Here is a 23851-nt window from a genome sequence, read left to right as displayed (position 1 = left end):
TGGGGCCCCAATTTTTTGGCATCTATGCATATCTAAAATATGCTTTCATATAATATTCCATTACCAGGGAAATAAATGAAAAATAATATTAATGAATAGTGCTCATATAAAATATTAGAAATACTGGAGGAAAAATTAAATGCATTATATGGGGAGGGATGATGACCCCCATAATATACTTCCCCCCATTTTTAGGAGTATTGTTCACAAAGTAGCATTTGGCAAAACTGTTTGGAGACTGCAATTTCAGCTAAAAATTGTTTGTTTCATTTATTCAGGCTGAATCTTCCCCATTTGGTACCCTTAGGACCTAACTGGTCCCACATCAGTAAGTTTGCCTATCCTGGAGAGGACAATGCCAGCCCCAGGCACCAGGCCTCCATTCCCATCCACCAATCACAGTTCCCCTAGTACTCTGGGCGCCGCTCTGCTGGGGCACCATTCTTTCCTAGTCCAGCAATGCTCCTGTCTCCAGCCTACCAGTTTTTTCCTGTCAGTGCTCCAGCTTCAGAACACCCACAAAGTCCCTAACAATGCTGGTCCAGGGGTATTGCTGAACTAGGGAAGTCCAGATTACAGAGGTTTGACCAGTAATACAAATCAGTTACTATGCTGGTCTGTATGATGACTGATCAATAAATAACTGCAATGTCTGTGATGGAAAGAACAGCCCAAACAAGAAAAGCAGAGATCAATAAACAAGAATTCTGCAGAGAAGTATTATTGACTATATTTGAAGGTTTTGGAGAACCCACCTACTACTAGATTTAAGAGAGAACAAATTTTGCCCATCTTGTGTTTACAAATGGTCCCACTGAAATCAATAACCTCTTTCATGTCCAAAGGAAGCAAGATCTGCCACAATAGTCAGAATAGTACACATCATGTTACACATTGTCCTGCCTTTATAGCATATGGGGATACATCTACTTTCTTAAAATAAAGAACAGAAATGAGCTTTCAGCTATTTTAATTTTTTATAAGACTAATAAAAGTAATCGTAATCACTGGTTAAGCATTTCATGTACTTTATTATGCACTTGTCACTTCTGCTATCCTTCAGCATGAATTATCTCTGGTAGACATTTACTTTTTCTTTTAAAGTAGCTTCAGGGTTTATAGTGATGTATATAGAGATTGTTACTGCTCATTTGGTAGAGTACATAAGGTTTGCTGCTTTGAATAATCACTGCAGGGGTCATTTTTATAAGCCTCTGCATTTATGGTTGAGTCTAACATGTTAGCTCTTTGTCAAATTGTCATATTTCAAAGCAACATAGTAAAATTTTTCAGCATTTTTTAAAATTCAAAGTAAGTTTTAAGGCAGAAAAGTGCCAAAACACTGAAAAATAGCCAACTATCTTACAATTTCATAATTTAAAAGAAAAACATTTTTAAAATAGACACACAATTTTAAATATCTCATACCATGTTCTTGTCCAGCAAGGGACAAGAAGGTATGAAGAGCCTTTCCCTCCATACCCTTCATTCACACAAAGATTTTCAAGCCAGAAGAGGCTATTAATTCATCTAGTTTGACCTCGTGTAAAAATAGGCCGTAAGATTTCACCCAGTTACTCCCATACTGAGCCCAATAACTTGTGTTTGACTTAAACATATCTGGCAGGTTCACAGGGATTAGACACAATCTTGGGTCTCAATCATGCAAAGACATGTGCTGAACTTTAAGGACATTTAGCCAACTTTATTGATTTCATTGGGATTGCTCATGTACTTACAGTTAGAGTACTTTGCAAGAATGGGGCCTTGTTTTATCTCACCCAATGAAGGCAGGAAATGTTAATACCCAGAGCAAAGCAAAATGTCAAGTAGAGTACGTGATGAGGTAGGGCCATGTCATTAGTATGGCACGTAGGAGTTAGTCATAATAGTGCTTTCCCCATCAGTACCTGATCTTTTAGTTCTCTACTCCCTAGGCTGACCCTACTGAAGAAGTCCTCCTCTATGGGCTACATTTAAAAACCATTCAGTTGCAGTTAAAGGTTGAATCTCTCTAGTCTGGCACTCTCTGGTCCAACAACATCCATGGTCTGGCATGATTTTACTTAGGTGGATGTCCACTTATCATGAGTGTGGCCATGTTTTCTGCAGTCCCATAAAGTTTGTTTACAGCCACTAGTTCTGGCTCTCATTGTTCTGTGCTGTTATTTAACTCTAATTTTCCCATAAGAGCCCAGTAAACAGTGTTGGTAATGCTGCTAGACAATATTGATCTCTTGTGGTTTGGAAAATTCTCTGGTTCAGCATTGATCAGGTCCCATGGTTGCCAGGCTATAGAAGGTCAACCTGTAGTACAATGTATCTGCCTAGCTTTCTTGAGGTATATGCTACAGTGACCATATAACTTGCAAGAATGAGGCCACAATGCTCTGTGACTTGAATTACTTGCTTCCAGGTGTGAGTCAAGCTCTGAACTATGATCTTTAAATGCTGAGTGGCATGGGTTCCAGTCGCTTCCAAGACTGCCTCTCTCCTGGTTCAGATAGTAATTAAAATAGATTGGGTTTCTTTTGTTTTGGGTTCTGAAAAGTGAATTGCCTGGCTTGGAGGGAGAGCAGCCTCAGTAGAGTCCTTGCCTGTAGAATTCTGGAAATAATTAACATATTGTACAAGTTTTTGCTGATAAGGAGCAGGGAAAAGACGTGCCCTTGGTTGCTGAAGGTATTCGCTAACAAATATATCTAACAGCTGCCAATTATATTTGAAAAGTCATGTAGAGCTGAGGAAATACTTGAAAATTGAAAGAAAGCAAACATGCCAATCATCCAAAAAGGAGACAGTACAGCTCCTCCTGGCAATTACCATTCTGTAACTGAAACGTCAATCTATTATAATAGTGGACCAATAGTAAATGGCAAAATTATTGGAAAACATCTAGAGGATAATGGAACTATGTGCAACAAGCAGCTTCAATTTATAGAGAAAACATTTTGCCACAGAAACGTAATTGTTCATTATTTTAGAGAATTATAAAGATTGTGGATCAAGGAAATGCAGCCCTCAATTTCTATAATTCCATGAACAATGTATGATGAAAATACTTACATAGGATCAATGGCAGTTGTACTCTCAGTTGTGATTGTTGAGATTCCATTAAAGCAGGGGTGAGGAGCTTAAGACACAGGGGCCCTAGGCTTGCTTGGATCTGGGTCTTAAGGCTCAGGGCTCCCCACCAGCACTGGGGAGCCCACACTGGCACTCCAGGCTCCTCTCCCCCCCCCCCCCCACCACAGGGCTGGAACACACAAAACCTACTAGCCTGGTCCCCTGAGGCTCTGGTGCGTAAGGAGAATGTGGGGAGTGTCTTTCTCCTTCTCCATCAAAATTTCTCCCACATCAGTGAGAGTTTGTTTGGTTTTTTGCTTCTCACCTATGTGTGGCCCCTGACTGATTTTTCTGTGCGTCAGTGGCCCCCAACCCAAAAAAGGTTCCTCACCCCTGAATAAAAGCCAATAAGATCCTCAAACTGACATGGACAGATACAGTGTCAGGAAGCATCTAAATCTCCCTCTCATTTGTTTAACATCCTTGCACAAAGGTTAGTCAGTTCCTGGGTTCTGGAACTCATAAAGGCTCTTTTCTTATTACACCTTGCTGGGTCGCAGAGGGTACGTCTACACTACAGCGGTAATTCGAACTAACTTAGTTCGAATTAGTTAATTCGAACTAAGCTAATTCGAACTAACGTGTCTAGAACTAAAAACTAGTTCAAATTAGCATTTTGCTAATTTGAACTAGCATGTCCACATTAAGTGGACACTGAACCGGGCTTAAGGATGACCGGAAGCACTGCCGGCAGGGCATCAGAGGAGGACTTAGAGCGTGAAGATGCTGTCTCAGGCTAGCCGAGGGCTGCGCTTAAAGGGACCTGACCCCCACCCCAGACAGACAGTTCTCAGGGTGCCCTGCTTGCAAACCAGTCCTGGCTTGGAGTGCCCTGAGTGCCCACACTGGGCACATCACAGCACTCGGCCATCAGACTGCCTGCACTTGCCGCAGGCTGCTATCTGGGGAGAGGGGGCAATTGGGGGGCTGCAGGAGAGCTTCCACCCCCAGAAGCCCGCAAAGCCAGCCCAGTCCTCCCCATCGGGGGCTCGTGCCCATTCCTCCCTCACCTCCTTCCACTTCCCCTTCCCTAGCCCCCCTTCTTATTGATGTACAAAACAAAGGACAATTGTGTTAAAAAATGGAATCTGTCTTTATTGAACAAAACGGGGGGAGACTGGGAAAAGGAGGTAGGAGAGGGGAAGAGAGAGGGTGGGAGAGGGGAGGGCAACTACAATGATCGGGGTTGGGAACAGGTCCCATATGAAGAGAGGTTAAAGAGACTGGGACTTTTCAGCTTAGAAAAGAGGAGACGGATGGGGGACAGAATAGAGGTCTCTAAAAGCAGGAGTTGGGTGGAGAGGGTGCATACAGAAAAGTTCTTCATTAGTTCCCATAAAGAAGGACTAGAGGACACCAAAGGAAAGGAATGGGTAGCAGGCTTCAAACTAGTAACAGAAAGTTGTTCTTCACAAAGCAAAGAGTCAACCTGTGGAACTCCTTGCTGCAGGAGGCTGTGAAGGCTACAACTAGAACAGAGTTTAAAGGGACGTGAGATCAAGTGATGGAGGTTGCGTCCATGGAGTGCTATTAGCCAGGGGATAGGAGTGGTGTCCCTGCCCAAGGTTTGTGGAAGGCTGGAGAGGGATGGCATGAGACAAATGGCTTGGTCACTGTCTTTGGTCCATCCCCTCCAGGGTCCCTAGGGTTGGCCACTGTTGGCAGACAGGCTACTGGGCTAGATGGACCTTTGGTCTGACCCAGGACAGCCATTGTAAGCTCAGGGATCAGGGTCGGGGGTCTCAGTGGACCCCCTTGATTTTCATGCACACCTGCTCCTGGGTGGCCAGGCTGGCAGCTCTCCTGCCCTAGACAGCCACTTTCCTGTGCCTAGTGAGGAGATCGTGGACGAGGTCCACGATGTCCGCACTAGCCCAGGCGGGTGTCCGCCTCTTGCGGTCCCGGGCAAGCTCCCGGGAGCCGCCAGCCTGGTCCCGGGAAGAGGGGGAGGGCTGGGGGGCATTGGGTGGGTGGCTCAAGCCGTGCCAGGTGCAGGGTCTGCTGGCTGGGTGGTGGCAGGCTTGCACCTGGCATGGGCACCGTAGCCAGCCCGTGCCCCTTTAAGGGGTCCGGGGCCGGGAGGAGGGCAATAGAGTTTCCCTGGTGTTGGCCAGAGTGGCCACCAGGGAAACCCGGGGAGGGCTAGCCTCCCACTAGTTCGAATTAAGGGTCTATACACCACTTAATTTGAACTAGCTAGTTCGAACTAGGCTTAATCCTCGTAAAATGAGATTTTCCTAGTTCGAACTAAGCGCTCCGCTAGTTCGAATTAAGTTCGAACTAGCGGAGCGCTAGTGTAGCACCTATGAAAGTTAGTTCGAACTAACATCCGTTAGTTCGAACTAATTCTGTAGTGTAGACATACCCACAGTGGTTGAAAAGGCCAAGGAGTAGGCATTAGTTTAAACTGTATAATCATGTGGGGATGAGGTTAGAACAGTATCTCTTAAAAGAATATAACAATGTTTCCTATTGCTCATCCCATCTTGTACAGGAAATCTTCAGAATACATTCTGCCACTAGTTTTCTCTCTGAAGTAGAATGCTTCCATTACGTCTCCTTAAGTAATACTGCAACACATGGCAACCAGTGCAGGCAGGTGCCAAAATTTCCCGAGTTTAGCAGTTTACTGGGAAAATGTGGGAAATTGTGCCAATATATTACCAAAGTAAAATAATATTTATATGCAAAAAAAGTAGAAATGAAGTACATGAAAGCTGTTACTGCAGCTCAGAAAAAAATGAAAGTTTTAAAATCTGGTAGTGGATCTGATGCCCCATTCTTCTAAGAAATGGAGCTAAGCTCTGTATTAGAATCAATGCAAGTAATCACTATTGTTTATAGTCCACAAAAAAACACTGGGTCCAGCAGGAAGGAAATCTAATTTATTTTGAATAACAGAAGAATCTCAGACTGAGAGAAGTATTGCAACATTATTTGACCTTTCCTTTCTTTTTCATTACATTTCCGGCTTATAATAAGGATCCTTGGAAATCAAATGTAATAACTTAGTACAGGAGTTTTCAAACTCTGGGTTGTAGCTTGTAAAGACGAGCCACTAGCTGTCTGTGCAACACTTTGTTTACTTGCGCCTCTGCAGGCATGGGCGACTGAAACTCCTGCTGACTGCAGATCACTGTTCCTGGCCAACGGGAGCTGCAGGACATGGTGCACGGATCCACACCACTTCCCACAACTCCCATTGTCTGAGAACAGCCATCTGCAGCCAAGGGGATCTGTGCTTTCCTGTACCTGCATAACTGCCACAAGCTGGGTTTGAATTTGGGACCTCTGGAGCTTTTACAGCTTGAGCTATAAAGCCAGCTGCCTCTCAGCTAAGAGTGTAGAGCTCCTTTGTTCTTATCTGAAACAAAAAACAGGAGTATGTAGCACTTTAAAGACTAACAAGATGGTTTATTAGGTGATGAGCTTTCGTGGGCCAGACCCACTTCCTCGGATCAAATAGTGGAAGAAAATTGGCATGACCATATATACCAAAGGATACAATCAAAAAAATGAACACATATGAAAAGGACAAATTTCAGTACAGAAATTATATAGATTATCTTGAGTTATAAGATAAAGAACACATATTCCTGCTCATCCAGAAATACAATTTATGCAATCATGTGCTGAAAGTGTCCGTCTGCTATGTACATTGGACAAACGTCTCAGACACTTCGCCAAAGAATCAATGCCCACAAAACAGATATGAGACAGGATCACAAAGAAAAAACAGTTTCTTGCCATTTCAACCAGAAGAGGCATTGTCTCAATGACTTGATTACCTGCATCCTGCTTCAAAGACATTTTAACACCAGACTTGAAAAAGAATCCTCTGAACTGTCATTCATGCTTAAATTTGACACTTTACACCTAGGTCTTAACAAGGATGCCAATTACCTTACCCATTACAAAAATAGCTTCCCCAATTATCACCTCTAATATCATTAGCTCCCAGACATTTACCTCCCCTGCCCCATCCGTTCTGAAATTTGATTTGACCTTTTTATATGTGTTCATTTTTTTGATCGTAGTCTTTGGCATATATGGTCATGCCAATTTTCTTCCACTATTTGATCCGAGGAAGTGGGTCTGGCCCACGAAAGCTCATCACCCAATAAACCATCTTGTTAGTCTTTAAAGTGCTACATAGTCCTGTTTTTTGTTTCAGCTGGAGCAGACTAACACGGCTACATTTCTATCTTTGTTCTTATCTCACTGTAAGTGGTCTGAGTGCCACTACATGGGACAGTGAACCACACCAGGTGTGTGAGTTACACCTTCACAGGTTCAGGGAAAAAGAAAGGTCTCACAGCCAGCTAGTAGTGTGCTCTTACAAGCCATGACCCAGAGTTTGAAAAACACCTCACCCAATAATAACTTTGGAAAAGTTAAAATAATCAACAGATAAAGAAAACTATAACCATATCAAAAATGTTGGATTTCATCTTTATCCAAACTTCATTTCCATCTTCAGTTACAGCAAGAGAAAACACACTTGGCAGCTCTGTCCCCAGAAGCGGGTGCTGCCTCGAGCATGCAGCCATGCCAGTGTGTGCCCCTCCAGAGTCTGTGTGAATTCGTGTGTGTACCCTTGTCTCCAGCCTCCTTCCATCAGTGGCTCATGGTGAGACGGCATACCCCCCAGAGGTCAGAAGTGTGGGCAGCCTCCCCAGAGCCTGTGAGCAGGAGCCCAAGCTTGCTCTAGAGCTGCCTCTGGGGCTGCCTGGCATGGACTGGTGCTACACGTGCATCTACATGAACGGACCCCTCAGTGCCCACTACTTCCACCCTGTGTGTGTGAAAAATGAAGACCATTCAGCTGATGATCCTTCCCCAGCCTTGGAGGATGCCTAGGACACATCCAGGCTGTGGGTTACTGGCTCCAAAGTGAGCTGGTGACGGTGCTCACCGTTTCCTCCTCTCCTCCTCATGGGATGGGACCCCCGGGCAGGCAACAACAGGCATTTCCAGCCCCAAGGCCACCACCAGAGCTGGGGAAATGGCTGTACCACTCCCCAGGATGCGATACAGGTCTTCAAAATAGGGTTACGAGCCTGCGCTTCCTTGTCCTGGTGTAGACTTGCCACAGCTCTTTAACTTTACTGCAGACCTGCCCCAGGGTCCTAGTATGGCCCTTTGTGGCAAGGCTCTCAGCCATTCTTCCATAGATATCAGCATTGTGCCATCTGGAGTGGAGATTCTGGAGGTTCTCCTCATTGTCCCATACCTCCAGGAGGGCCAGGATCTCCTCCCCAGACCAGGACGGCACACACCTTTTGCAGCCCCTCGCAAGCTTCTGGGAGCCCTGTGTGTGCTCCCTGGGACGGTCAGGGGACTCTTGGGGGGCTTGTGGCTGGGACATGTTGCCCAGACATGTGGCACTAGCAGGTGCACTGAGGCTGGAAGATTTGAGGGCCTGCTTTCTGCCACAAGCCTTGTCCTCTGTATCTGCAGCTTTAATAGCTGCTAAGGAAGAGGAACTATAGAGTTGTGATGAGTGTGGATGGAGTGTTATTTCCTGGAGGCCTCTTTTTTTCTAAATAACTCCCTATTCCACATCCACACACACCCTCTTCTGAAAAAGCATATTCTTCATGGAATGAGGCTTACTGCCATCAGAAAAACCCATCTGTTATTTCAACTTTCTGTTGAAATAATGAAATTGAAGAGTGGACGTTAGTATTGTTTTTCCAGAATAACAGCTATTATTCTGGAAATATAGTTCAGTGTAGATGCAAGCTAAATCTCAGAATTTAGTAATCAGATTCCTGCTGGAATCAGGTTTTCTGTTCCCACTTCTTCTCTGGCCTACATCAACTCCTCAAGAATTCTCATTTCCCTCTGCTTAATGCCTTGACTCTCAAATTCCTATATCACAATGACCATTCTTCTGGTTGGGAAGGAGCATATGTACATGTTAAGCTATGGATGATATCCTGGCAATGTTAAGTCAATGACAAATCTCCCATTTACTTCCTGTGACAAAGAGGGAATTTTCTGTAATATTTTGATTCCTATGCAGCCTTAGTCTGGCTGCGTCTAGGTTGGCATGATTTTCTGGAAATGCTTTTAACGGAAAAGTTTTCCGTTAAAAGCATTTTCGGAACAGAGCATCTAGATTAGCATGGACGCTTGTCCGCAAAAGCACTTTTTGCGGAAAAACGTCCGTGCCAATCTAGACACGCTTTTCCGCAAAAAAGCCCCAATCGCCATTTTCACTATCGGGGCTTTTTTGCAGAAAACAAATCTGAGCTGTCTACATTGGCCCTTTTGTGCAAAAGCTGTGCGCAAAAGGGACTTTTGCCTGAACGGGAGCAGAATAGTATTTCCACAAGCAGCACTGATTTCTTACTGTAGGAAGTCAGTGCTTTTGCGGAAATTCAAGCGGCCAGTGTAGACAGCTGGCAAGTTTTTCCGGAAAAGTGGCTGATTTTCCGGAAAAACTGGCCAGTCTAGATGCAGCCTCTCAATACATTGCATAGCTACCCAGTGGGTTAAAAAGTTGCTCTTGGAACAGAGCTGAAGACATGAGGACTTGTGACATGTGACTGACTAGGGTGGAATGAATGAATAATTAAAGCACTGGCTGAAACTGAACTATATCAGTGTGGGTTCCAGAGACAGAAGGGGTACCCCACAACAATTGACACCTACCTATTGGACTGTCTGGCTAGTGAAACATGTGGACTCAGGGTGGCTCAGTGGTTAGAGGATAAGAACTGATGTTTGGAGATATTCAGAAGCTCTCCTCAGGGACTGAGAGGGAGACACCAAATGGATTCTATAATAGTTTGACTAGCTGAATCCACCGAGTCATTTGGTTAGCATAGAGAAGCAAAGGTTAAAAATTGCTCCATACAGACCAGATGACTACCTAATACTGTGTTCCAGGTGACTGATTAACCCACTCTGTTTTTAAAAAGGCTGCTTTGTGTCATTTCAAAGACTCACTAAGCAGAGTGCACCCATAAAGGGCATAGTACAGGTGTTCTGCAGGACTGTGGCTTGGTTAGATTCACTTCTGTGATCCATAGAGAGATCTGCCTTATACAGGTGTGCCTTGAGGAACTGTATGAGTTCTTAATTCTTGGTCAATTCCTTTCTAGAGGGAATTTTTTTTGGAAGTTCCCTTTTCAAAAGTGTTCCAGGAATAATTTAGAAAATATGGCAGTGGATGGACGTGTTAAGGTTTTTCACATATGCTGTATTTTTAATATTCAATCCCTCTCAAATGTTCTGAGGAACGATCTATCAAACTGGAATAGTTGATGCACTTTGAACACTTAGCTCCAAAAGATAGATGACATTTTTTCATTAGTTTAAATGTATATGCTACAGTATCTGTCACAATAATAATAAAATCTGACAGTGCAGTTCATATGGGTATTTCACACTGCAGAGGTAATGTGCTCTTTGGAAGATAAAATGACAATTTGTTCAAATCATAGATTTTTTAAATTTTAGACAAATATGGTAGCTCTGAATCTTTCAGAATCATGTCTTTGAGAACAACAGTATGTCATTTGAATCTTTAACTTATTGATATATATACATCTGTTAATATATATTAAAATATAATTGACAAATGACAATTTTTTGTCTAGTTTCTTCTATTTTTGTATATTTTCTCTTAACATTTCTCATTTCTTTCATAAATAGATGGTATATTGCATATCTTTATCAGAATAGATCTAATACCAAAAGCTGTTTCTCTGTGCTTACAGAATCCCCATCACAGATTCCAAGGACCAAAGGGACCATTGCCAGCATCTAATCTGACCTTGCATATAACACAGGCCATAGAATGTCTTAAAAATAATTCCTAGGTAATATCTTTTAAAAAACATGCAATCTTGATTTCAGAATTGTCAGTGATGAGAAACTACTGTGACACTTTGCAATTTGTTTCAATGGGTAATTACCGTCCCTGTTAAAAATTTACATATTTTTTCCAGTCTGACTGTGATTAGAGTCATCTTGCAACCATTGGTTCGTATTATATCTTTTTCTGCCAAACTAAAGAGCCCATTATTAAATATGTGTTTGTTCCTCATGTAAGTACTCAAATTGTAATCACGTTACTCCTGAATTGTACTTTTCTTAAGATTAGTAGTTTTTGTACCTTGAGTCTATTATTAGACAGGACTTTTAATCTTTTAATCATTCTCATGGCTCTTCTCACAATCCTCTTTTATTTATCAATATTCTTTCTGAATTGTGGACCTCAGAATTGGACACAGTATTGCAGCATTGGTCACACCAGTGCTAAATTCAGAGGTAAAATAATTCCCCTTCTTTATGTATCCAAGGATCTCATTAGCCCTTTTGGCTACAGCATCTCTAGATCAATGACCCATCTCCATTGTTTACCACTCCCCAAATTTTTTGTTGTCTATAAACTTGAGAGGTGATTTTCTGTTTTCTTCCAGATCATTGATAAAAATATTAAAAAACACAGTATCAAGGACTGATCTTTGAGGGTCTGTCTACACTGCAGGATTTACCTCAAAATAAGCTACACAAATTGAGCTAGGTCAATTGCATATCTTATTTTGAAATTGGGAGCATCTACACAGCACTTATTTCAAAATAGAGCACTCTTCCTCTGACTTCCCTTACTCCTCGTACAATGAGGGTTACAGGAGTCAGAGTAAGAAGTCCTCCAGCTTTAACATTATTTTGAAATAACTGCCTGCTGTGTAGATGCAGAATAAGTTATTGCAAAATAATGCGAGTTACTTCTAAATAATGTTGCTGTGTAGATATACCCTGAGAGATCCCATTCTCTTAATGATGAGTTCCTGTTTACAGTTACATTTTGAGATCTAACTATTAGCCATTTTAAAATCCATGTAATGTGTGCTTTGTTAATTTTAATCAAAATATTGTGTGGTACCAAGAAAACTGCCTTAGAACGGTCTAGTTGTATTACATTAATTTTTATAAACCGAATTTTTAATCTCATAAAAATATAGGATCTTCTTTTCCATAAACCCAGGCTGATTGGCATTTGTTCCATTATCGTCCTTTAATTCTTTATGAGTTGAGTCCCATATAAGCTGTTCCATTATCTTGACTGGGAACAATGACACACTGACAGGTCTATGACTACTTGCATCATCCTTTTACCATGTTTTATATACTGCCACAAAATTGTCTTTCTTCCAATCTTCTGGAACTTTCCAAGTTTTCCAAAACTTAATAAAAATCAACATTAATTGTCGAGCAAGCTCCTCAGCCAACTTTTCAAAAAGCCTGATCCAAACTTACTAAAGTCAATATAAAGACACTGGTTGACTACAGAGGGCTTTGGATCAGGTCCTGAGCTCCTCTGTATTACCCAAGTCTTGTGAACTTGACTCTAATAATGGTCATTGATACTATTATACTGCAGTAATTTGAAACGTGTCCATAGCAATTCCATGTGGTCTGTAAAGCCCTGAATACTCCTGGAACAATTCACTTGCCACATTATCTCTTCATCATAGCTCAGATGTCAAGTTACTGGGCTGATTCTTTTTGATCCTGGAGAGCTCTTGTAGTATCAGTTACAATATTGTCATATTTGAAGGGCCTCAAGCTGTTCCTTTCAGTAGACTCTCTATTTCACAAGTTTCAGGACATAATTAAAAACATACAACAGCTGTACTATGGGTCTTTAGTTTAAAAAAATCAAAGCAGACCATGGGGTTAATTTGTATAAATTGTTTGGAGACCCTTAAGGATTAAAGGATTGGAAAGCATGCCTTATAGTAATAGAGTCAAAGAGATCAAGCTACTTAGCTTAGCAACTAGAACATTGAAGGGTAATTTGATAATAGTCTATAAAAGTACCTACCTGGGGAACAAATATTTGACAGTGGGCTTTTCAATCTAGCAGACAAAAGTATTACAAGATCCAGTGTCAAGTGGAAGCTAGACAAATTCACTGAGGACAATTAGCCATTCAAACAATTTACTGTGAGCTGTGGTGAATTTTCCATCTCTGGCAACTTGCTTTTCCGCAAGATATGGCTTAATTCAAACAGGAATTATATTGGTTGATATAAGCTTTATGGCTCTGTTAGATAGAGCAGGCCAGTTTATCAGACTTATTCCTTCTTCTCTTAGGGTATGTCTACACTTGCCCCCTAGTTCGAACTAGGAAGGCAAATGAAGCATACTGAAGTTGCTAATGGAGCATGGGATTTAAATATCCCGCGTTTGATTAGAATATTTGCGGCCGGGCGCCATCTTAAAATGCCAGTAGCCCGAATTAACTCGCTGCGTGTAGACACGGTAGTCCGATCCAAAACCCTTCCCTCAAATTAACTTGTGAGTAACAGTTAATTTGAGAGAAGGGTTTTGGATTGGCCTACCGCGTCTACACGTGGCGAGTTAATTCGGGCTACCAGCATTTTAAGATGGCGCCCGGCCGCAAATATTCTAATCAAGCGCGGGATATTTAAATCCCATGCTCCATTAGCAACTTCAGTATGCCTCAGATCCCTAGTTCAAAGTAGGGGGCAAATTGAGACATACCCTTAGACTCTGTGAAACTATGCTGGGTAGATATTTATACAATGCAAGACACTATAATTATGAGTTTATGGTTCAGAGTGCTGGGCAATCCCTGAGCTGAGTCTTCCCTTAAAAATGACAGTTGCCATTAAAAGAACAAAGGGGAGTTCTCCCCTTAAATTCTATATTATTAGACACCAGCAGCTTCATACAGTAGAGTCCCTTCTGTTCATTTTCTGAATTTCCATTTCTGCCATCTCTGTGACCCACAAGACATATTCTTAAATAAAAGCTTTAATTTACAACTTTTCCTTATCTCCTCTTAATTACTTTTTCTGCTACACCCAGCTGTTCTTCTTTTCCAGATTCTTGACATGTTAAAACACCAGCTCAAATTCTATAAATCAGATTCAGACAAAGGGTTGTAAATTCAAGGTAATCTAAATAAAACTTGGTCTACTGGGGATTAGCATCTAATTCAGCAGTCACTGGACATCCACCAATCTTCACCTATGCAACCTACTAATGTAGACAAGCAAAACCACTATTTTTACTCATGGAGCTCATCCATACTCGAAAACAAAATAAACTGCACCAGCATAAATGATGGTTTAACACAGTTTACCTTGTCTACAATAGAGGTTTGTACCAGTGCTGCTCCATTAGTCACTGATGCCCTGAAATTGGACCAAATCCACAACTTCAAATCTCATATAGATTAAAAGTTGTGAGCTTTTCCTTTCCATAGATACTTTCCTTTCAACCAAGATTATACTGGGGCCTATCCCGTTTCATTGATCTAGGTCTATTGTTTTATTTGTGTTAAGCTCATTTCTCTGATTTAACATTTTTTTAACAGATATTGGTAAATTTATCCCACATGACCTATATAATCAATGTAAGAAGTGTGGTTGTTGATAACAGAATATAGTGGATGGGGGCTTGTTAATGTTTTATAGAGGCATTAGTTTACTGGTTTGTTAGAGCATTTTACAAGCCACTAACACTGCCCTGCTGCTTCCCCCTACTTCCTCCTGCTTCTTGTTAATGGGCCACTTCACCTGGAATAGTCCCTTGAAATATGTGTTAACTACTTATACTAAACAATCTGTTCCATCTTGTATTTATCTGTGACACTTTCAGATAGTTTCCCAGTCCTGAGGAAGAGCTCTGTATAACATCAAAAGCTGGTTCTTTCCCCAAAAAGAAGTTGGTTACTGTATTACCCTGTCTGGCGAAATATCATATCATACAATATGTGCTAGAAATAGACCCCAAAGGTTACTCTGTGTAGTCATACATTAACTTCAACTATCTATCCAACTGCTTTGTGGACTGACCTGTCTCTCATGCTCTGCTATAAATTTTAAAAGGCCAGATTCTCATCTGATGTAAATCATGCAGTGCCTTTGAAATGAATGGATCTACATCAGATTACACCATCTGAGGCTCTAACTCACAGTGTCAATGCATGGGTTAGCTTTGAGATGCCATATTCATCACACTATTGTAATAGGGCCTCAGATCTTTTTTCCTCTGCAGCCAAGATATCTATCCAGCTATTGTAAATGTATCTACCTTTCTCCAGCTCAGCTTGCAGCTAACAGCATTTTTCTCCTGATCTAGGAATTCAAAGGGCTTTTGAATATGAGCTCTGCATGTTGCCTGAATGTATGCTACCCCTCAGGAATTCATATGCTTTCCCAGATCACCCTGGGCAGCTGGTTTCTAGCAGATTTCATAATTTTGGCCATTTATACTTTCTTAGGCTCTTTTTGTGCACACATACCTTGTGAAAACTTATAAAGTTTTGACAATTGCTATGTTTGTGTTTGCTGTGGATATATTATGTGTGCAGTAGCTCCATATTTAAGAAGTCCAGTGAGACTAATGAGACTAAGGCAAGGTCTACACTAGAAACTTACATCAGTATAAGTTCATCACTTAAGAAAAATACACAACTTTGAGCAGTGAAGTTATTCCAACCCAATCCCATGTGTAGCAGTGCTAGGTCAATGGCAGGAATTCCCCTGTTGATGCAGTTCCCAGCACTTGCCACTCTGGGTGGGAAAGTTTCTTAAAATAAATCATCTTGAGAACACTATTTCATATGAGATATTACAAGCAGTATGATTGTATACTCCCCTCCCACTTACAATTCATTTAACACATATGAAAATAGAAATTTTTCTGATTTACCAAAACTGAATCCACAAAAACATCATATTTTGCCTTGAAAGTTTTGGTGGCTGCTTTGTCCCAAACTGAATATGTGAGTTTTAAAAAGACACCAAAACAATATGGCTAAAATACCACCCCATTTTCATAGGAGAGATGTGCTTTCTTTATAACCATTGCTAACAAGCCATTTATTTTTGAAATATCTTGAACCAAAAGGAATCACAATAAAGAGAATAAATTGAACTAGAGAAGAAATTTTACAAACGTTGTACAATCTTAAAGGAGAAAAATCTAATTTGCCTGTAATTTTGCTATTTGAAAGTGTTTGTGTACAATTTATCTTATTGTCGCAGCTGGATTCAGATGTGAATGTAAATTGCTGGAGAAGCAGTTTACTAACCCAGTTTATTCCCATTAGACAGTATTGCTTCATAATGAGTAATGGAGAAACAAGTCTCATTTTTTATGCATGATTGTGCCATTTATGTAGCTTTTACAGCCCCAAATATACATGTCTGCACTTATGAATGATCAAACTGCGTTCTGTCATAATTTTTATTAAACTAAGCTTTTATTCCAAGAAAGAACAGAGTTGATACTCTTAATAGCAATCTAAAAATGTACTAATAACTTAATACATGGACAAACTGGACAAAAGCAATTTAAGTAAATAGTATGATAGTAACCAAGTAACAATATGCAGAATATGCTTGTAACCTATCAACACTACTTTTCCTCGCTCTCATTTGAAATTGCCTGTGTGTCATCCAGGGCATTTTTCATGTGTTAAGAAGTGCTCATCCCTTGCATGATCTTTGAAAGAGTGATGCCTGCTCCCAGAAATGTTTTGTCCTAATCTGAATTAAATGTGATAGTTTATTCATGTTAGGTGAAATTTACATAAAGACAAGGCCCTCTCACCATTTAATCCCTTCCTTTATGCTGCCTGGCTGGGGATGCATGAGAGGATCCTGAGTAAGGACAGCAGGAAAGGATAGCCTATTCTATAAAGAATAAACATAAAGGGCACCAATAGAACAGCCAGCGCAGATCAAGGGAGTGAATGTAATGTTTATATTAAAGCAGATCCAGTGACCTTCCATATAGGTGATCTGGAGGAGCCCTAGACAATTCTCATGTCTACAGGCTGGAACAGCACTCACAGGATGGACAAAGGATGTACCTCAGTTCCCAAGTGCTATCACCCTTTATTAGTTGGCTTTTATGTGGGTGAAGTTAATGTCACCTTTTATTACAGATTTGAATGAAAATCTGGCAAAACTCCCAGGATCTTCAATCCTTCTTGTCAGTGAGAATATTCAGTTTCACACAATAGAGTTACTGAGCTATATAATATACGAGAGCAGAAAGAGAGAGACAATAAACAGTTCTGGCAGTACAGTGAAGAGATGTTTTTAGCTGAATTCCAAAATGAGAAACTGTTAATGGGGAGATATGGAAAGGCTGCGGAAGGTAGCAGAAGCTACTGAGAAGAAGTCAAATCACAAGCATTCTGTGCAGGAGCAGAGAGGAACAGCGAGGGATAATAGAGAGATGGGAAGTGGTGGGATATGAGAACAGTGTTTCATCTCATCTCCATCTGGCATAGCATTCACTAGTTTTGACCCATAGTTGGTCCAGGATTAAGGAAGCTGAGATTTTGCCCACCTAGCAAAATGTATTAGTGAATAGAGAAGAAGCTACAGTAAAACTCCGATAATCCGATGGTCTGGCATCTGACGGTCCGGCACTCCTGATGGTCCGGCACCATCAGGAACCCGGAAGTGCTCCGGGCAGCCGGACCATTGGAGCTGCTCTGCCCCCAGATTCCCCGATTCAGTCGCTGCTAAAACTGACCAGCGCTGAATCCGGGAAGCAGGGGGCAGAACAGCTGGAGTGCTGCCGGGTAGGTCCAGTAGCGCTGCCCCTCGGGGCTGCGGGACCAACCCAGCAGCACCCCAGTTGTCCTGGATTCAGCCACTGCTGAAATTGACCAGTGGCTGACTCCAGGAAGCCCGAGACAGAGCTGCTCTGCCCCAGCTTCCTGGAATCAGCCGCTGGTCAGTTTCAGCAGCAGCTGACTTGGGTACACCTGGGACAGAGCAGCTGCGGTGCTGCTGGGTTGGTCCCCACAGCGCCGAGGTTTGGAGCTACCAGACCAACCCAGCAGCGCCCCAGCTGCTCTGTCCCAGGAGTCCCGATTCATCCGCTGCTGAAACTGACCAGGGTTGACTCCAGGAAGCCCGGGGCAGAGCAGCTCTGCCTCTGGCTTTCTGGAGTTAGCCGCTGATAAGTTTCAGCAGCAGCTGACTTGGGGACACCTGGGGCAGAGCAGCTGGGGTGCTGCTGGGTTGGTCCAGTAGCACCGCTCCTCGGTGCTGTGGGACCAACCCAACAGCCTTTCAGCTGCTCTGCCCCAGGCATCCTGATTCAGCCGCTGCTGAAACTGACCGTGGCTGACTCCAAGAAGCCCAGGGCAGAGCAGCTCTGCCTCTGGCTTTCTGGAGTCAGCCACTGATCAGTATCAGCAGCGGCTGACTTGGGGACACCTGGGGCAGAGCAGCTGGGGTGCTGCTGGGTTGGTCCAGTAGTGCCGAGGAGCGGCACTGCGGGACCAACCTGTCAGCACCACAGCTGCTCTGCCCCAGGCGTCCCCAAGAGCAGCTGGGGTGCTGACGGGTTGGTCTCGCGGCGCCAAGGGTCGGCGCTACCGGACCAACACAGCAGCACCCCAGCTGCTCTGCTGCAGGCACCTCCGTTTCAGCCGCTGCTGAAACTGACCAGCAGCGGCTGAATCGGGGATTCCTGGGGCAGAGCCGGACTATCAGAAGGGAGGGATATGAGGGGGTCTGGGGTAGCATCCACCCACCCCACCCCAGACCCCTCATAGCGCCCCCTTCTGATAGTCCAGCATATCTGATAATCCGGCACCCCTGGGTCCTAAAGGTGCCGGATTATTGGAAGTTTACTCTATTTCACTATTGTATGCTTATTTAGAACACAAGGAGCCTACATTTATATTTACAGTTTCAAAGCCTTTGCTTGAGGAAGGGATGTTAGGATTGACATCATGTCAATTTTTTCAGTGAAAAATAAATATTTTGAGCTCTTTTATTGTGTTCAAGGGCAAAAAAAGAAAAAAATCTCAGTTTGTAAAAATACAGTGAGTCACAAGGTATTTATTGTGCCCATCTATAAAAAGGGGAATAAGAACAACCCAGGAAACTATAGACCGGTCAGTTTAACGTCTGTCCCAGGGAAGATAATGGAGCAGGTAATTAAGGAAATCATATGCAAACACTTGGAAGGTAATAAAGTGATAGGGAATAGCCAGCATGGGTTTGTGAAGAACAAGTCATGCCAAACTAATCTGATAGCTTTCTTTGATAAGATAACGAGCCTTGTGGATAAGGGAGAAGCGGTGGATGTCATATACCAGACTTTAGTAAGGCATTTGATACGGTCTCGCATGATATTCTCATTCATAAACTAGGCAAATATAACTTAGATAGGGCCACGATAAAGTGGGTGCATAATTGACTGGATAACCGTAGTCAGAGAGTTGTTGTTAACGGTTCTAAATCCTGCTGGAAAGGGATAACAAGTGGAGTTCCTCAAGGGTCTGTTTTGGGACCCGTACTGTTCAATATCTTCATCAATGATGTAGATGTTGGGATAGAGAGTACGCTTATTAAGTTTGCAGATGATACCAAACTGGGTGGGGTTGCGACTTCTTTGGAGGATAGGGACATAATTCAAAATGACCTTAGCAAGTTAGAGAAATGGTCAGAGGTAAACAGGATGAGGTTTAATAAAGAGAAATGCAAAGTGCTCCACTTAGGAAGGAACAATCAGTTCCATACATACAAGATGGGAAGCGACTGTGTAGGAAGGAGCATGGCGGAAAGAGATCTAGGGGTCATAGTGGACCACAAGTTGAATATGAGTCAATAGTGTGATGCTGTTGCAAAAAAAGCAAATATGATTCTAGGTTGTATCAACAGGTGTGTTGTAAGCAAAACTCGTGAAGTCATTCTGCCACTCTACTCTGCACTAGTTAGGCCTCAGCTGGAGTACTGTGTCCAGTTCTGGGCGCCACATTTCAAGAAAGATGTGGAGAAATTGGAAAGGGTACAGAGAAGAGCGACAAGAATGATTAAAGGTCTAGAGAACATGACCTATGAAGCCAGGCTTCGTGAACTGGGCTTGTTTAGTTTGGAAAAAAGAAGATTAAGGGGGGACATGATAGCGGTTTTCAAATATCTAAAAGGGTGTCACAAGGAGGAAGGAGAAAATTTGTTCCTCTTGGTTTCTGAGGACAGGACAAGGAGTAATGGGCTTAAAGTGCAGCAGGGGAGGTTTAGATTGGACATTAGGAAAAAATTCCTAACTGTCAGTGTGGTCAAATATTGGAATAAATTGCCAAGGGAGGTGATGGAATCTCCCTCTCTGGAGATATTTAAGAACAGGTTAGATAGACATCTGTCAGGGATGGTGTAGATGGAGCTTGGTCCTGCCTTGAGGACGGGGGGCTGGACTCGATGACCTCTTGAGGTCCCTTCCAGTCCTTTGATTCTATGATTCTATGAAGGTAGCAATATAACATTATGCCGTCACCGTTTATTTTTCAGGACAAAAATGGATACAGCTGCAAATCCTAAAATGCAATGGGAATGGAGCAACAATGTAGATTACATATAATAGCAAAGGATTTGACATGAAAAGATTAATAAATATTCAGCTAATGATATAGATGACGTCCAGTGAGTAAACACGACTTCATGTTGATTCCTATATTTTACACAGCATTTTATTTATATGTAGGCTAAAAAAGGTAATAGTTGTGCGGTAGAATTTATTTACAGTACAGGGAGAAGTGTTTTGTGCACTGTGCAAAATCCATGATGTTTAGAGTTTAGTTCTGCCTTCTGGGCTCTACAGCTCTTGTTTCTGGATATTTCAGCTCCTTATCTCAAGTTTTCTTCAGCTTGTTTACTGAATTTTCAATCTGCTTGCTCAGTAGATTCTTAAACCAGAACAAGCAGACTAAAAATTCAGTAAATAAACTGAAGAAAACTCAAGATAAGGAATAAGAGTGTCCAAAAGTAACAAGAATTATACAGCACAATGGTAAGGAAAGGACTCTCAACAATACATACACATACATGCTATACGTAAATGTATATTCATTATGATCAATAAGGAGATTTTATACACAGTGGCAGGTGCTGTTTGTCCTACGTATGCTGCATAGTGGTGCTTAAACCACTCGCTGTTTCCCATTTAATTAAATGGGAAAACCATAAGTAAACTGCTGACAAAGACACAACATCACAGACAGACTCAGCGTCTGTTACTGTATTTAATTAATTCAAATATAAAACATCTAACTGAATACAGAGAGTGGAATAAGAAATCTAAATACATTTGAATTAAATTATCCACTTAATATGTGCACAAGCATAATATGCCCCTAAAAACAATAAAAAAAAACCATCCAAGTGTGGTCAGAGATAAAATCTGCTTTAGGCTTTCTTGGCTACCTTTGTTTTAGATTTTTTTGGCTACCTCTCTTTAAGAGTTTCATCTCCCCAGAAATGGCTTTGCCACTCTTTCTAAAGAAGAAACATATCCCTAGAGCACAACCTTTAACTCTCCTTTCATATGTAAAAACAAATGCAGGAGCTGTTTGATTTACCTGTGATCACTGGAGTGAAAACAAAAGTAATTGAAAATATAAAGGGCGCCTACACACCAAGTCAGTCCTACTATATCGTCAGAAGCAAAGTGTAGATGAAATATAACTAGGTAGCATTTTCCTTAACTAATATTATTGAGCCGCTAGACTCTAAGTCTGCAAGCATGCATATGCTTAACTGTAGACATGTGGGTCCTACTCTTCTAAAGTTGTGCGTTGTGTTTCACTGTTGTCAGAACTGCATCCCGTGTTTCTCATCCACACATCGCAAAGCATGTACAGAAGAGTGTGAATATCATTATCCCCATGTTACAGAGAGTGAAAACTGAGGCACAAGAGGTCTAGTGACTAGCCCCAGATCAACAAGGAGGAGCACAGCCAGTCTCCTGAATCCTAATCAAAGCTATTTAAAAATCGCTGTATAAAAATAAAATAGAGTAAAAAACATTCATGATAAAAAATGTTTGACACTTTCAACAAAACTCTTGAAATGCTCAACAGTCCCTGTGTACCACTTAAATCTTGCGTAAGTCCCATGTACTCTTACATTACTGTGGAAGATCCCTAGAATCAGAACACATGTGGCTCAGCTCTGAGTTGATAGGATTGAAAGTGGTTGCTGAAGCTGGTGTTGTGGTGGCTTCATGAACACCAGAATGAGGTGTGTTAGGGGCAAGCAGAGGGGAGAGGAGTTTTAAGGATCCACTGTTAAGTGGTTCCTCCTGCCACACAAATGGGTCTGAACAAGGTGATGCTAGAGTCTGTTCTGTTTAGTTAAAGTAATTCTATTGCTGCCTCTCCAGTAGCAAGATAACCAATAAGTCAAACAGCCCCAGAACACTGTAATGAAGCTACTTGTGTGTGAGGAATAGGTAGACAGTAAGAAGTGGAAATGAATGCCTAGTAGGGTGAACAAGAAAGATGGGGAACAGAAAAATGTACTTCATATGGGAAGATTCAGGATCCTAGGTAAGACAGCATAAAGAAGGATAGAATAGATCCTACATTTGCTGGCAGTACTGAGCTATTACATATAAATATATTTTATATAAGCTTTCTTATGAAACACCTGCACGGAATCATCTGCTTCCTCCCATCCCACACTGTGCACAGACATTTTAAAAAATCAGGGGCCAAGGGATAAGTGTGAATTTAGACAATACGGCTATAATGGGAATATAATATGTTAATAATATAATGGAACTTCTCTCATTTCCATTTTGTGGTATGTCATGCACATAATGTACAGGTTAAATCTCTCAAGTCCAGCACCGTTGGGACCTGCATACAAGAATTTGCCAAACCACAGGAGTCAATGTTGTCTAGCAGCATTACCAGACTTCCACTGCTTACTGGGCTCTTAGAAGACATTTGAGTAAAATTAGAGCTAAATAGCACAGAACACGGAGAGCCAGGACTGGTGGCAGTAAAAAAAGTTTATGGAACCATGGGAAACTTGGCCATGCCCATTATAAATAGGCATCTGAATAACTAAACTCATGCCAGATCATGGATATTGCCCGACACAAAAGTTGACATACTAGAGATGTTTAGCCTGTAATAGATTTTTAAATTTACACTTTAAATGTTATATACACTGGAAATATTTTAGTCCCAACGTATGCTTAGTTTTTGTAGCTCTAGGAATAAGTGTTTGGAGGTTTCTTTAAAATTCCCAAGTTTATCAGACTTTCCCATCTTTTACATACATTACACCTTCTCTGAGAACAAACCATGCTGGAAATAAATATCTGCTGTGTCCTGTTGATTTATTCTTTTTTATTTAGGAAGTATCTATTTCTGAGGTCATATTCTCACCCCTTAGAAGTTAGCAGCTGGAGATCTGTCATGACATAATGGTATTCCATGTGTACATTAATAGATGCCACAATATGAAATATTAATGGCTCTGTTATTACTATTTGTCTGTTTCTAATTTTCATAACACAATATCTGTGTTTGGGCCGGATACAATCTCATTGAGTTGTACGTATAAATCTCCAGACAAGTCGCCTCAAGTTTTAATGCATGCAGATGAGGAATTTCCTCCCCTCCCCCAGTAGTCTTTGTGGAATTTAAGGGATGCAATTAATTTGATGGGACTCTCGCAGACATACGGTATTGCTGTTGCAGACTGGCTAGTTTAGCAGTATGTTTTCAGCATTTTTATGGCACTGAAATATGGGAAAAATCAGGTTTATCAGAATGATAAACATGCTGCAGAATGGTAATACACACACACACACACACAGAGAGAGAGAGAGAGAGAGAGAGAGCACCAATAGAGTTAATGCTTTAATCAACATGCTATGCAACTTCCTTGTGGAAGCTAAACCCAGA

The 23851-nt window shown here is 41.7% G+C and overlaps 1 long non-coding RNA gene across 1 annotated transcript in view; it reads left to right on the top strand.

Annotated features, from left to right (window-relative positions):
* The window catches only part of LOC106733005 (uncharacterized), a 239376-nt gene that overhangs the window by 187427 nt on the left and 28098 nt on the right, over positions 1–23851 (top strand). The gene's annotated exons all lie outside the window — the stretch shown is intronic.

The sequence above is a fragment of the Pelodiscus sinensis genome, chromosome 4 (genome assembly GCF_052426305.1).
Source record: "Pelodiscus sinensis isolate ZL-2025 chromosome 4, ASM5242630v1, whole genome shotgun sequence".
NCBI classification, from domain to species: domain Eukaryota; kingdom Metazoa; phylum Chordata; order Testudines; family Trionychidae; genus Pelodiscus; species Pelodiscus sinensis.
Note: the sequence above shows the minus strand (reverse complement) of the source record. Positions and strands in the feature narration are given on the sequence as shown.